This window comes from Thunnus albacares, chromosome 9 (genome assembly GCF_914725855.1).
Source record: "Thunnus albacares chromosome 9, fThuAlb1.1, whole genome shotgun sequence".
In the NCBI taxonomy this organism is placed as follows: Eukaryota; Metazoa; Chordata; class Actinopteri; order Scombriformes; family Scombridae; genus Thunnus; species Thunnus albacares.
This window is the reverse complement of record NC_058114.1, coordinates 31,907,456-31,923,726: the sequence shown is the minus strand read 5'-3', so window position 1 is coordinate 31,923,726 and position 16,271 is coordinate 31,907,456. Positions and strand designations below refer to the sequence as shown.

General features: G+C 42.5%; 1 long non-coding RNA gene across 1 annotated transcript in view; it reads left to right on the top strand.

Annotated features, from left to right (window-relative positions):
* LOC122988931 overlaps positions 1 to 16,271 on the top strand; it is a 160,822-nt gene that overhangs the window by 120,988 nt on the left and 23,563 nt on the right. The window lies entirely within an intron of this gene.

Sequence of the window (16,271 nt, the reverse complement as noted above, 5' to 3'; positions counted from 1 at the left end):
CACACACTGTAAATGAATGTTCCCAGAAGAAAAACGTACATGGTTACACAATAGCACAGGCCACAGTTAGAGCACAAAAAAAAGAAATATAGAAAAAAGAGAGGCATTCAGAAAAAGAAAAGGGGAGTTGTGGCAGCAAGTACTAACAGGGATGAAATGAGAGGGTTCATGGTGTGCGCTGGCGTGGGAGAACTTTCAATATGAATGTGGAATTGAAATAATAGATTGATTCACACAGTGAAGAGTGTAGGTAGACCAAAATGTTTCACCTGGAGTGTTGAGCCAATTAAATTTAACTTCCTGATTCCTCAAAGTTTCCTTTGCCCCTCAATTTAATTCAGACCTTCCAACCGATTTGGACGAGAGCCAGTGGACAGTGACACGAGTTTTCATCCTTCATGCAGGTCCCCTCATTATGTCCTCACATGTTGTGTGCACAGGTGTTGGTGGTAGACGATGAGGTAGCCACTCCTGTAGGTGCATGATATAAGGAGTTGGATGGTTTCTTGCTTGCCATACCCATCTCCAGTCTTCATTTATTCTCTGCCAGTGAATGAGAAATGTACTTACTTAATCGACTACAATCTGAGATGATTAGAAAAAAAAAAATTTTGGTTGTCTGAAATTTTTGAACAATTACTATGGTCAAGGGTTGGCCATAATTACAGAAAGGCAGCAACAATGCTGTTGAAGCTTAGCACCATACACCATTCAAGTTTCTATATGTGATTTGTTTATCTTAAATCATTCGCATGTTAGTTAGGTTGGTAACAAAGACTGACTTGAAGACAGGAAGTAATGTTCCAATGAGCAGGTCCGAGTATCGTTTGATGATGCAAAGGAAGACAAATGGGGGGTGATTGGGGGCAGCGATGTGCACATTTCCAAAGACACAGAAGGCATTGATGACAATACAAACACTGCAGGTTTCCAGATGCTCAAAAAAAGTTGCAAATGTTTAGTGACATAGAAAGTAGTGAAGTAGGAAATGCAAATGCATTCAGCTGAGAAACATACAATACTTTGTTTACAACAAAACCTAAACAGGATACCTTCATCATAATTAAAAGACTGATAATGCTCTCATGTCTGCACGCTAAATATGAAGCTACAAGCAGCAGCTGGTTAGCGCAAAGATGGAGAAACAGCTAGCCTAACTGTCTGAAGGCAACAAAATCTGCCAACACCTCTAACATGTTATAACTTGTGTTTAGAAATGACAGTTTAGTGTTACTGGGCTTACTTGCCAAACAATTTCTTGGCTAGGCTAAGCTAAGCTAACTGCCTGCTGGTTGAAGATATGTGAATCGATGGTATTGATGTTCTCATGTAATTTTCTGTCAGAGAACAATGAGCATATTTACCAAAATGTCACAGTATTCCTTTAAAGCAACAAGTTCTGCAGTCCAACCAAATACGTTGTTTCATCATGTGACTCCAGAATGACACATAGGAGCATTTTATAATCCGTTGCCCCATATCGGCAGTAATCTACAGGACAATATCATCTTTGCTTTCCAAAACTGTTACAAATCACTGTTAAAAAATAATGATGTTTTATGATGTGTCAATGCTGTGGTTAAGGTCTGGTTAGGTTTAGGCACAAAAAACAATTGATTAGGTTTAGGGATTGTGGTTTGGTTAAAGTTATTGCTTCCTTAAATCTAGTTGACCCTTATTGTCATGGCTACAGTAATAACCATGGGATTAAGATTAGGGGATGACAAGCAGTTGGAAACAGGAAATGAACAGCCGTCTCCTGTGGCAAAGTCCATTGTTGGGTTAATGCCTCCATCCACCCCTCCTCCTCTGAATGAGGAAAATTGTTGACATATACTGTATATACATCTTCCAAACTACACCACTGCTCCAAGTCATAATTACTATGGCCGCTAGATGGCATCTGTCACTCAAATGTAACTATATGTCATTTTTGGGTGACTGACATTATGACCTATTGTGTCATTTTTCTTGGGAGGACAGTCTCCTTTAAAAGCAGGAAAGACAAAGAAGCTCAGTCAGGACCTTGAATTTCTGACTTTCTTCTCCAGGAGACACTATCACTATCAAATGTTATGACATTTCACTTTGTGGAGACAGAATTATCTTCGTACAGTTAGTGACAAACTACCCTAATAAGTAAATACACATACGTTTTAAGGTTAAGACTTGGTTTTTGTTCAAACTTAGGATAATGGTTGGAATTAGGCATGTATGTGTCTGTGCTTACGGTAGTCTCCAGGGAATGAATGTAAGTCAATGCAATAAGTGACAAAAACATGTTTGTGTGTCCTTAAGTGTGTGTGTGTTTGTGCATACAGTGCTGCTTGAAAGTTTGTGAAACCTTTAGAAATTGCTCTATTTCTGCATAAATATGACCTAAAACGTGATCAGATATTTACACAAGTCCTAAAACTAGATAAAGTGAACCCAAATAAATAAATGAGACAAAAAGAAATCATTTTTTTCATCTTTTTCATTTATTTATTAAGGAAAATTATCCAATCTTACATATTTGTGGGACGCAAAAGTATGTGAACCCTTGCTTTCAGATACTGGTGTGACCCCTTTTTGCAGCAATAACTTCAACCAAACGTTTCCAGTAACTGTTTATCAGCCGTGAACATCGGCTTGGAGGAATTTTAGCCCAGTCTTGACTCGGCCATTCCAAAACATTATCTTTCTTTTGCTATAAGCACTCTTTGGTAGAACGACTTGTGCGTTTAGTGTCGTTGTCTTACTGCATGACCCACTTTCTGTTGAGCTTCAGTTCGCAGACAGATACCTTGACGTTTTCCTGTAGAATTTGCTGGTAGAACTCAGAACTCATAGCTCCTCAATGATTGCAAGCCGTCCTGGTTCAGAGGCAGCAAAGCAGCCCAAACCATGATACAACCACCACAATGTTTCACAGATGGGATAAAGTTCTTATGCTGGAATGCAGTGTTTGCTCATCACCAAACATAACGTTTCTCATTCAAGCCAAAAAGTTTGATTTTGGTCTCATCCTTTCACAGAATATTTTTCCAATCACCTTCTGGCTTATCCAGGTGGTCTTGAGCAACCATAGATGGCAGCAATGTCCTTTTTGGAGAGACGTGGCTTTTTTCCTTGCAACTCTGTCATGCACACCATTGATGTTCATTGTTCTCCTGATGGTGGACTCATTAACATCGACTGTAGCCACTGCAAGAGAGACCTTTAGTTTCCTAGACATTACCTTGGGGTACGTTGTGGCCTCCCAGACTATTACACGATTTTTGTTGTTCAACCAATCCTGGAGAGGGTAACAATGGTGTTGGATGTCTTCAATTTGTACATGATCTGCCTCACAGTCGACTGGTGGAGTCCAAACTCTTTAGAAATGGTTTTGTAACCCTTTCCAGCTTGGCGAGTATCAACAACTCTTCCTCTAAGGTCCGCAGAAATCTCCTTCGTTTGAGCCATGACACACTTCCACAAACCTGTGTTGTGAAGCTCAGACTTTGATAGTGAAGACCCAGATTTCTCTTCTTTAAATAAGGCAGGGCCTCCCAGACTCACACTTGATTGTCATCCCATTGATTGAAACATCCAACTCTAGTTTCCCCTTCAAATTAATTGAAAATCCTAGGGGTTCGCATAGTTTTGCCACACACAAATATGTAACATTGGATCATTTTTCTCAATAAATAAATGAACAAGTGTAAGGTTTTTGTGTCATTTGTTTAACTTATGTCTCTTTGTCTAGTTTTACGACTTAAATGGAAATCTGATCACGTTTTAGGTCATATTTATGCAGAAATAGCGCAGATTTTAAAGGGTTCACAAACTTTCAAGCAGCACTGTATGCACGTCCACATGTAGAAATTCTCCATTTATTGTTCAATAACATACAACACTGGAAATAGACTGAGTGGTTCTAGTCATTCATATGTATTTTTTCTCTTGAAAGGAGGGTGCCATCAACCTCTTGAGAGAAAATGAAAATGCACAACAAATTTAATGTTGTTATGAGCAACAGGTTATGTCATACTTTCATTTGAAAAATGGCTCGAAGGTGAATGTACAGTAAAATGGTATGTGAATGGGTGAAACAAATTTCAAACCACTCTGGTCATTAGTATTAACGTTGGTCAGAGTCAAGCGAATGCATGGGCAATCACATGACCTCCATGGCAGAGGTAGTGTAATTAATGATTCTCAATTTATTCCATTATCACATTAAATACAGCACAATCTACGCAGAAAGAAAATAGAATGGGACCGAAGAAGGAGAGTATGACTCACTCTCTTTTTGTCTCTAAGTCTTTATTGTGTGTCTCTTAAACTCAGTATGTCCCCCTCTCTCTCTGCTTGCTTTACAAGCCGGAATTACCACTTCCAGGGTGTGAGAGCCATAAAAAGGCGGGTGACTGTAAATGCAACCAGGATAATGGGGGTGTGATGGGCAGTGCTGAACATTTTACTGCCTGTTAGTACCTGTTACATGTTGCTTTTATTCATTTATCCCCCTACTTTATAGGGAGGGACACTTAAATGGGAATACTGCTTGATTTAAAACCACCCAGTATAATGTGTGCCTACTGTCCAAATTTGACAGTGTGAACAACTCTCTCCCCAAGGAGTCTAACGAAAGAACTAGATAGAAATATAATAAAAAGGTGAGTGAATGTAAATGCAACCAGGGTAATGGAGGTGTGATGGGCAGTGCTGAATATTTTACTGCCTGTTAATACCTGTTACATGTTGCTTTCATTCATTTATTCCCTTACTTTATATGGAGGAACTTTTCAATGGGAATACCGCTTGATTTAAAAGTACCCAGCAAAATGTGTTCCTATTGTCCAAATTTGACAGTGTGAACAACACTTTGTCCAAGGAGTCTGAAAAAAAAAACAAACAAACAAAAAAAAACAGATATGAATATATTTAATGTCCACAGGGGGTAAAATATGAAGCAGAAAAGAGCTGCTTTTGTTAGTCTACAGAAAGGGTGTTTGAGCTTTTACTGTACATACAAAATGAGCTTTATTGTATTGTGCTGGTAACTTGCTAAAATGAGCCCACCATGAAATCACCCTGGGCGCTGCCACTTTGTCCACAAAGACGGTCCCCAGGTGTTAAATACATTATCAAAAGAACTGTAGGTCTGTTCTTTTTATGTTCGGGCATGACTTATAAATAATAATAATAATGCATTTAATTTGCACTGCTGTATTGCAGTGAATCTCAGAGTGCTACAGCATTAAAAACGAAAACACCCATATAAAGAAAATAACAAGAGTCAAGATGAAAAAGCCTTCCGGAATAGAAAGGTTTCTAGGCCTTTTTTTAAAAAGGGACTAGGGTCTGTGCTGCCTTCAGATGGTTAGGAAGGCTGTTCCACAAGCGTGGTGCAGCAGAGCAGAAGGCGTGATCCCCCATGGTGTGGAGCTTAGTCAGGGGGCCCAGAGGGGCAAGCTGCTGGCAGATCTGAGGGTGCGGGTGGAGGTTTGTGGTATGATCATTTCCTGTAGGTAGGGAGGCGCTTGTCCGTTGATGGATTTGTATGTGAGTAGCAGGACTTTGTAGTTAATCCTGAAGGAGACAGGGAGCCAGTGCAATGAAAACAGAATTGGCAGCACTGTTCTGAATGTACTGGAGCTTCTGGATTCTCATATTATACACCCACAGCCATCAGTTCAACATCAAAGGCATACATGATAGTTTTTACTGTGTATTTTCCTATCCTTATGTGATAAATTGGATCATGGTTATAAAGTAGGAAGGGTAGGTTGTCCCAGGAGAGACCGCCTTGATGTATTGTTTTGCTACATACAGTATGAGAATAAAGTAAAAACAGAACAAATCTTGCATTTTGATGCCTATAAACTTTTCTACAAATATGTTAACTCAGGGTCATATCTTTTGATATGTATCACTACTAAGCTGTACTCTGTTAAGACGTTGTGTAGGGCTGAAATGCAATCTGGATATCTGACCCAAATAAGAGATTTCATGTTATTTGGAGAAACTTGCTATCCAGACATCATCTGAAGTGACATCAGAAAACTGTACACGCCACACTGACTTATTTAGTAGCAGGAAGTTAGAGTTTCATGTTGCTGAGTCCAAACACTCAAATATATCCAGCGTTATTGAAGTTTTTCGGATTTTCAAGTCTGCAAGGAAACATGGCATCCTGACAGGAGGTAATGGAACTGAGTGGAAGAAAGGCATTTTATGCGTATCCTATCAAAATATTAAAGTGAGACAATGTTTAATTTTTGAAAGATTAAATAATGAAGGTTACGATATTGTAACCCTAGTTCTATAAGAACAGGCAGAGCCCTCTACTGGACTCTATGGGTAATACTCTCCTCCACATCACATACACCCAATCGTCCACTGAAATCTGCATATACGTAGCTTGCCAATCAGGAAGCACTTACTGATTATGTGCGCCTCACACAGTATAAAAGGAAGTGTCTCGCTGCTGCTTTCATCCCGCCCCCACATCAGTGGACGGCGTAGGAGTGGCCGAGTCCCTAAGTAGAGGGCTCTGTCTGTGCTTATAGAACTAAGGTTACAATATCTTAACCTTCGTTCTATTTCACTAAGGCCTACTGTACCCATGGTGTCCATGCACCATTGACGAACACTTCAAGCAGTGTAATGAAATCATATTGTTCACAGTATATGCTGTATGATACAGAGTGTATCCAGCTGTATAGTTTACTGTTTAGATATTAGGGATGTGCAGAGAGCCCAGTATTTGTATTTGTATCTATATTTGCTGAGGCAGCAAAATTATTTTATATTTGTATTTGCATTCAAATAAAAGTGGAAAGAGACATGAAAATCCTGTTTTTGTTTTTATTACGCTTTTAATTTTAGAAAATTAAAGTGTTACAGTAAGTGTTTATGAATAAACTACTTTGTGAAGGAGGTCCCCACACCAGGTCTCGAACTACAGTCTCCCAGATCATAGACGACTGCGCTGACCACTGAGCTAAAACTTTACTCATTGCCTCATTGCACACAGACCTCTACCTATGTAAACACCCATAACACAGAGACAGCATACCGTGTAACATGTAGGGAAGAATTTCAAAGGTGATTATTGCTTTGCACTTTTCATTTATTGCTTATTTTTAACAACCTAACCTTGTGGAAAGGAGAAGGGGAACAACAGGTTATGGGGTTATGGAGAGTCCCCTGGGAGCACTTTGCATGCGTTGGTAGCCCAGCTTTATCTCTGGGGAACACCCCCAACTCCAGGAGTGATATCCAAATTAGGAAAAGTGTGTCATGTAGCAGGTGGAAGTGACTCCCCTCGTTGGGACCTGCCGATAGATGTAACCGCAGAGCAGAGGAGAGAGACTGAGACAGTGATGTAACCGACCTGCACAGTGGTATCTGGTATCTGTTTTTTTGTTTTTTTTAATTCCCGAAAACAAAAAATTTTTAAAATATTTGCACAAAATAAATATTCATAAAAAACCCACTATTTGTGCTTTGCCAAATAACATATTTGTATTTGGGCACACCCTTAGTGTCTAGTAGAGGGTGGAGCCTGATGAATGTTCGTCCTGCTGTGACATGTCATTAGACTGCCTCACTGAGCTTGACTAGCTGAGCTACTACTTTATAATTCAAGCTGCTTTAGTGGAGCAGTAAGGCCCAACCCAGCCCAGTTAACCTGAACATGAAACTGGGTGTAACCATGGCCTAACCTTGCAGGGGTCACAAATCATACAACAGACACCCTGCACACCTCATTCCCTGAGTTATTTTGGATCACAAGAGAATGAAGAGGTATATTGCCTGGGGGGGTCAGGTGTGCCACAGCTGACACTCACACCACCCTTTTCACAAGTCCTGAGTTGCTCCTGTGAGCACAGACCTTGAAAAGGACCCCTTCATGTCCAAAAGATAGAACCTTATGAATTGACAAGGCATGGACCAAGATGCTGCCATGCATATGTCCTCAAGACTCCTTACCCAACTGCCTATGGGCTTGGGAGATGCACTCACAAAGCCAACTAGCTGGGTGCTTCTTGGAGAGGGCTATGCTGGCCACTTCCTCTCCATAGCACACAAACAACTGTTCAGTGCACCGCAAGGGGGCTGTGCATTCATTCAACATAACGTGCCAAAGCATGTACTGGGCACAATAGATGCAATTTTGCCTCCCTGTCCTCCTCCCCATGGGGTGGAGGACAAAATACCTCTAGCTGAATAGTTCTCGACCTAAACGAGGTCCTTATGTTCTTGGGAACAAAGGAAGGGTTCGGTCTGAGAGTAGCACTGCTGTGGGACCACGAAGCACCAAGCAGCTGGGGTGAACTGACAGGGCACACAGCTCACTCAATCTCTTAGCTTAGGTCAGCAAAAGCAGCAAAGCTGTTTTGAATGACAATACCTTCAGATAGGAGTGCTCCAGGGGCTCATAGGAATCACTCACTAGGGCGTCAAGCACCAACAGTAGTTCCCACTGGCGGGTGGAAACACGCATCACCGGGCGTTGTCTCCTAACCCAAGTTTTGGGGGCTCTGTCCCAGGAGGGGGGCTTGATAGGTGTGCTGCCCATGTTGGGCCAACCTCTCCAGGCTTGGCTCCCTTTGACTTTCCTGGCAGCTAGAGTAGGATCCACCACTGCTGGCTACAAAGCAAAGTGGTTGGGATTCTAATGCTGGTGCGGGGAAAGGAGATAAGACCCCCTGTCATGTGCAGTGGGAGAGGTTCTCTCCTTTTTACAGAATCTGGTGGAAAAGGGGCTATCTCATGCCACTATTAAAGTGTATGCAGCAGCAATTTCCTCCTGTCATGAGGGCTTTGGCAACAGACCTGTCTTTGCCCACCCCCTTGTGAAACATTTCTTACAGGGGGTAATGGACCAGGGCTGGGCCACCCACATTTGGGTCATCTCTGCGTACCACAGTGCTGAACAGTGGTCCGGGGCTATCAGGAGGACGGACAACCACTCTTGTCTCACTCTCCAGCAGAGGAGGAATGAGATGAAGAGGAGAGAAGGCAGAAAGCAGCCTCTTTGGCCATGGTGGATGTGCAGACGTGTTGGGTGGATCTTGCAGCGTCAGGGAGAACCAGGGCAGGCAGTGGGTGTTGTTTCGACTGGCGAACAGGTTCAATTCCGCTCTCCCAAACCAGTACCAAATCTAGTGCACCACCTCGGGGTGCAGCACCCGCTTGTCTGTCAGAGGGCCACCTCTCAACATGAGGTCGGCACCCCTGTTTTCCAGACCCAGAATGTGAAGGGCTCTCAGAGAGAGGTGTTCTGAGGTCTACAACAACGGGTTGTCCACCGTCTTCAACAGAGCTGCAGATTGGACTCTGCCCTGCCTGTTGATGTAGGCAACTGTGGTGCCATTGTCTGTTCTTACCAACACATTTCTCACTTGAACCAGAATCAGGAAGTTCAAGCAGTGCATGTGCAGGAGCCTCGGTCATGGATGTGGCCCTGCAGTGCCACATCCACTCGCTGAATGTGTGGGGAACCATAGAGTAGCCAAACAGTAGCCTGTTGTACTCGTAGGTTATCCAATAAAAGGCAAAACACAGGAACTTTCTGTGTTTCAGTGCCACCTTGACATGAAAATTTGATGCTTTCAGGTCATTGGTGTGAACCAATCACCTGCATGAACCAGTTCCAGCAATCTCCTGATGGTTAGCATGTGGAGCGTCTTTCGGGCAATACACTGGTTCAGGATACAGGAGATCTAAAATGGTCCTGAAACCTCCCGACTTCTAGGGAACCAGGAAGTACGCGGAGTAAAACCCCCTCTGTGCGTCATGAGTGGAAACGATTTAGATGCCTGTTTTAGTAACAGGTCCTTGATCTCCTCGGACAGAGAATCTATCTCCTCTTGGGAGGATAGATTTATTTCCTTGATGCCAAAGAATGGAGGAGGAACACAGCAGAACTGGAGTGAATAACCCAGTCTCAGTGTTTTGTCCACATCCAACTTGCGATAACTGTGATGCCACTCCTTGTAAAACTGTGTCAGAGGGCGGGCAGTCAGCAGGGGGGCAGCAGCCAGAAAATCGTGATACACTGATTCGGCCCTCTCCGCTGCCAAACCTTCCATAAACGTAAGATTGGCCCATAGGGGGCTGATATCAAAAGGGATGGAGTGTTCCGTGAACGCATCACTGTTGACTGCCTCAGTACAACGTTTGACGTGTCAGTGTGTCCATTCCCCTCTGTATTTCCCATGGAAATAACTGGAGGGGAGCAGAGCAGATGTGAAGTCTCCTCTGCTCTTTTTGTACAGGCCTGGGACATTACTCTCTAAGGAGGAAGTAATGCCCAAGATATGTACTGTGTATGCCGGTCCCATGAAGGGTAGCTGCGAAAACAGCAGTGGACAATGCTGACAGTAAGCAGACATGAAGAATCCTCTAACCAGTCAATGTATGGGCACAAAGCATTATTCATCAGTGAGGATATAACGGCTGTTGCCGCATCACTGTTAGCCAGGGAGATGAGATGTGCTGGCTGGTAACGGCACCAGAGAGCACAGCGAGAGACAGATCTGCTTCTGTGTGTCGCTGTCCAGTGGGATCTGTTTCTTTCTCACAACATTGCACCTAACAAAGTGAATTGGCTCAGTGCTGAGCTTTTTTCAGCAAGGACAGCCTTCAACTGAAAGAGGCTGTCCGCTGTCTGCTTCCCTAACTGAGGGATGCAAAGCAGGGGGCACCAGCTGAGTGAGTGCTTTCTGCATTACGCAGCCTCTGTGAACAGCTGGATGAAGCAGGCTGGGCCGCTGTCATCACAGCGTCATGGAGGGTTGGAGAAGTGGAAGAGGGGAGAGTGGAGGATTTTGCTCTTTGGTCGAAAATATAATTTGTTTTTATAAAATTTTGTTAACACATTTTCAACACACAGTGAACATGAACATGAACAGTGGTGGGGGGGAACTCTCTGCCGCTCTGCCCTGCCTGCGTGCTCTCCTCCTTGCCTGGTCTCGCCTCTGGCTAGAAAAAGGTGCAAACAGCTGATGGAGGGTCAGCTGTGCCTTCTCCTCTTCCAGCCTCTTGAAGCGCTGAGTCACAGAAGAAAAAGAGCCCCTCTGTAGGGTGGTGAATCCCAGCCACACGTGACATGAGGCCACTGTGGCAAGCAACATCACACGCCCCCTGGCAGTAGCAACACCCAGAATCAGGTTATTCATCTGCCTGATGCGGCTCAGAAAATTGGCCGGAAAATTTCTCAAAATATTCCAACATGTCCCTATCCTGCACTAGCGGGCGCTGCAGCTTCCTGCTTGCTGCCCAGCCAGCTGAATGAGGAATCAGGAGGGCTGTGAGTGCCACTTCCAGGGGGGGCACACCAGGACAGCTTGTCTCCATGTGGCCCTGCACTATCAGGAAGGAAATCAGTCCTGCAAGTGGTGACTTTGTTTCACTGGCTCCTTCCAGGACACTTCACGACACACTGCCAAATGTCTAGGAGAGGAGGTGAAACAAAGGCAGGTTGAGCCAGATGAGCTGGGCCATAAAAGCCGTGGGAGGTGGGAGCAGTGAGAACCCTACATGCTCTGTTGCCATGGCCATAACATTTGGGAAATCATGGTGAACTGAAGTTGGACGTGGATTTCTGAAGGTCAGTGATGTTGCAGACACAGACGAGAGGTTGATGTCATGGTCCATTGGCAAAGCCGCTGGGACAGTCTCAGATGAGGTGTCCGGTGGCAGCAGTGGTGGGGCACTGGATGAAGTGGGGGATTCGTCATCAATGCGGAGATCTACCTCGAGCTCCGGGTCGCTATTGTCGTAATGGAGCAAGATGTCACACAGCCAAAAATAGTCCCACCCTTGCTGGTGTTGAGTCGTAGAAAGTCCTTGGTATTGCACCCAGGGCAGTGGCTGCATAATTCCGCTCTCTGCGTAGCCCTGTCAGAGGCACTTGAAGCAGAAGAGATGTCTGTCGGCGGTTTACCATTATCCCGTGATTGAACAAATACATTTTATCATGACTATAGCAGAATAAACAGATTGGCTGGAGATGATTTTAGGCAATTGAATGAATGCATATGTATGTATATATGCAAACTAATTATTAACATTAACATTCACAATAAGTTCTGAGTGTTAAGGATTGCAGTGCTATACGGTCTCAGCAGCGAGCACATACAGCTACAGTAAGCCCCGAGGGGAAAACATGTATAAATCAGTCACCACCTGTACTGCTTAAAGGAAAATTCAAGTTTATTTCAACCTGATGTATTTTCCATAAATGTGGCCATTGTGGCTCTGTTTGTCATGCTAACTTCATTTCTCAGGCCAATTTTACAGATTCCAGCGATTCAGAAAGACATTTTCACGCAAAAAGACAATAAAAGACAATCATTGGGCAAGCTGCTGAGACTCTTAAAGCTTTCCAAATAAACATGATTTTTACATGAATCGCTACAAAAGTTTGTTTCTGAGTCTGAACAAAAGTGAACACAGAAACTAGCCAGCTTTTTTGGACTACCTTCTTTGTGAGAAATGTAGAGCTTTTGGTTAAGCCACTCCACTTAGTGTCCAACTGACACAGGTAGGATGTCTCATTTAGTGAAGGCTGGAAGCTCAGCTCTGTTGGAGCTCTTCTTTCTGATGAAGGCGGACAACAGCTGGAGCTTCAGATCTACTTTTGTATAATTGTATTTTGATTATTAGAAGCTTATTAATGAATTATTTCTTGGTGATGAGAAAGGTTGGCATCATAAGCAAACCTTTTTCATCAACACCCTGTAAAATCACATTACATCAGACATTGGCTTGTATGTGCTGGCTGCCTGTGAGTTGTAGAAGTGATTGCTCCCCAGGCAGAAACCTCTCTGCCAAGGTTTAGGTGTTCTACCCTTTGCTGGCTAAGCCCTTGGCTCTAGATGACCTGTTTTGTCCCTGCTGTTCTTGCCTGTGAAAACATTCAGAATAAAAATACAACTTTTGGAATGTGAAAGTCTCCCTCCCCGTCTTTTCTCTCCCTGTGGCATGAGTAAAGCCAGATTTATGCTTGTCTGTCAAAGTGTTCCTGCAGTCTCGCCAAAGATGCTGTAGACATGCAAACTAATTTATAGTTCAGAACAGGATTTAACCTGCTGATTGTAGTAGCACCTTTGCAACATTTGATTATTGTGTTGTGTATTATAAGGCCATGGTGTACATTCATTAAATAGCTACACTAATTGTCTTAACATTATTTGATTTATTTTTTTACCAGAGAACAATAATCATGGTTACAGTGGAATGTTAATGGAGATTCACTTGAGAGAAGATTAGAACATAATTTAAATTTGTAACTAAATTTTTACACACTTATATACAGTCTTAAATATATACATTTAAATGTGCATAGATCTACCGTTAGTAGAGTTGTATTAAAGGTACCCTTTGGAGTGCACATGGGTGAAGCCACACAATCTTTCCTGTGGTTTCACAATACTTCACAGATCTATAGGTGGCTTTAATGTACCAGTAAAAATGGCAATGTCCCAACAAAAGCAGGGAAGAAATAGACTGTAAGCTATTAAACATGGATGTAAACAATGCAAGATTTAAAAAACTTTAAAATCAATTTTTCAAATGTTATATGATGACGAAAACGCACTCAACACTTGTTCACACAATGTATTTTGAAGGAACACTCAATGTAAACATAACATTTGTTTGCAAGAAAATACAAGGGCACAAGGCACCTTTAATGGATTTTCTGGCTACTAGAGGGCAACTCTAAACCAATTTGACAGAAAGACAGCTGATGTATAGCCTATTCTTGCCATATAAAGTTGCTAGAGAAAACATGTTGGCAAACACAGCCTACTTATACATGAGACACCAATAGATGTCATTAGACACCAACAACAACATCACCCTTGATTTACAGCCGTGTTTCTGGTTGTTTGACAAATTTAAGTACAGTATTCTCTCTTTAGCTCCAATTTGGTCTCAACCATTTTCTGCAGAAAAACTTCAAATTTCATTACCAGCTAGTCACTAACATTGTCTGTCTGCTGTTTGGTGCTGGCCAAGTAGCATACAGTGGGTTTAACAGGGCTGAGTCAACTATAGTTATTCAGCCTACTCTAGCTTATTGTTTTGGATTTACAACATACACATATACTCTCTGCAGAATTGGGTGATAACTTGTAGATTTGTCCTAACAATCAACCCATTTCACATTAAACTTTGTCATTTGATGCAATGCTACTATGAAAAAGATTGATTAATGGAGCTTTATGATCTCCCCCCACATGGTAGCAGGGCTCACCTGCAGCTACACAGTGAGGAGCTCAGACATCCACAAGGAACTCTAAATAGAACAGTTGCTGCTTTGTACCAAAAGAAGCCAGTTGAGGTGATTTGGCTGATCAGGATGCCTCTTTGAGGTCTCCTTTTGAAGGTTTTCCAGAAATGTTCTACTGGGAGGAGACCCATGCAGGGGCAGACCTGAACATGTTGAGGGGATTATATATATCCCATCTGGCCTGGGAACGTCTTCCCTAGAGTGCCTGATCAGGATAAGCTGTGGGAAATGAATGAAGCTTTATACATAGACATCAGCTCCAAAAATACATCAGAAGAAAAACATAGTTTATCAGCGGTCTTTAAATGTTATGCTAAGCATCTGAAATGTGTGTTTCAAATGTGTGTTATACATGATATCAAACTGCCAATTGTATCAGGCAAGACAGCAGTACAATAAGCCCACATAAACATAATCATAAACAAAAGAAAACAGATTCTTCATAAGTTTGTGAGGGGTATGGACCAACAGTCAAGCAAGTTTACATGATGCATCAACAACAGTAAATGTAGCAAATACACATTTACACTAATTGTTCACTGTACTTTAGTTTTGACTATCTTATAAAACCATTAGTGTGCTGCACACTAAACTCTTTGCCCCCTGGCTTGTGATGACACTTGCTCTAGTTGCTCTGTCGGGCTGAGGGCCCATAGTTTACTTGTCCTCATCGATATTACTCTGGAGCCCTGCCAAAACTCACCTCCACTACCAGAGAGGAAGTTACAGTGAGGGAAAGATAAATAGAAGTAGATAGGCTGAGTAAAATGGAGGATAGGGAAGCAGATATAATGGTGCAGAATGGGCAAGATGTGTCTTCAGAACAATAGCAAAAAATCTGTGAACAAGAGAGAAGTATGCAGAAGGAATAACAAATGTGCTGACGTGTTGTTAAGCAATGAGGCCGCAGACTGTTGGGTCAAAGGATAAATTAACGGTTCCCTGCAGCTGAAGCAGGGAGTCTGACTGCACAGATATTGTACATACATCTATTTGGATAAAACTAACTCCCCAGCAATTCTTAGCCTCTCTGTATCCCACTCGGCTGATGAAATTACCCCCCAGTGTTCAAACATGAGTCAGGCAATTACGGCTACCACCAATGAAGTTTCACTGTGGGTGCCTGACAATTTACAAATTGGACCAGATGTGTAAGTGAGTGGACAATTCCAAAAAATCTTGACTCGCATAGCATAGTTTTAACTGACTTCTTGCATTTCAATTGCAAATCTGCACATAGTTAGTAGGGGTGTGCCCGAATACAAATACATTATTTGGCAAAGCACAAATAGTGGGCTTTTTTACAAATATCTGTTTCATACAAATATTTTAAAAATGATTTGTTTTCGGGAAGAAAAAAAAAACACGTCAAATACCAGTGCACAGGTCAGTTACATTGCAATCTCAGTCTCTCTCTCTGCTCTGCTGTTACGTCTATCAGCAGGTCTCAACGAGGGGAGTCACATCCACCTGCTACATGATACACATTTCCTAATTTGGACATCACTCCTGTAGTTGGGGTTGTTCCCCAGAGATAAAGCTGAGCTACTGACATACGCAGAGTGCTCCCAAGGGACTCTCCATAACCTGTTGTTCCCCTTTCCACAAAGTGAGGTTGTAGAAGATAGGCAATAAATGAAAAGTGCAAAGCAATAATCTCCTTTGAAGTTCTTCCCTACATGTTACACGATGTGCTGTCTCTGTGTTACGGGTTTATAAATAGATAGAGGTCCATCTGCAATGAGGCGATGAGTTAAGTTTTAGCTCAGTAATCACACGGTCATCTATGATCTGGGAGACTCCAGTTCGAGACCTGGTGTGTACCTCTTTCATGAGGTAGTTTATTCATGAACACTTTTTGTAACACTTTAATTTTCTAAAATTCTCTGCACATCCCTAATACTTAGGCATAGCCGGGGCATTAATCAATCAACTAACAGTTTAGATCATACTGATGACTTCTTTTCTCCAACTGACAACATCAAAACAACAA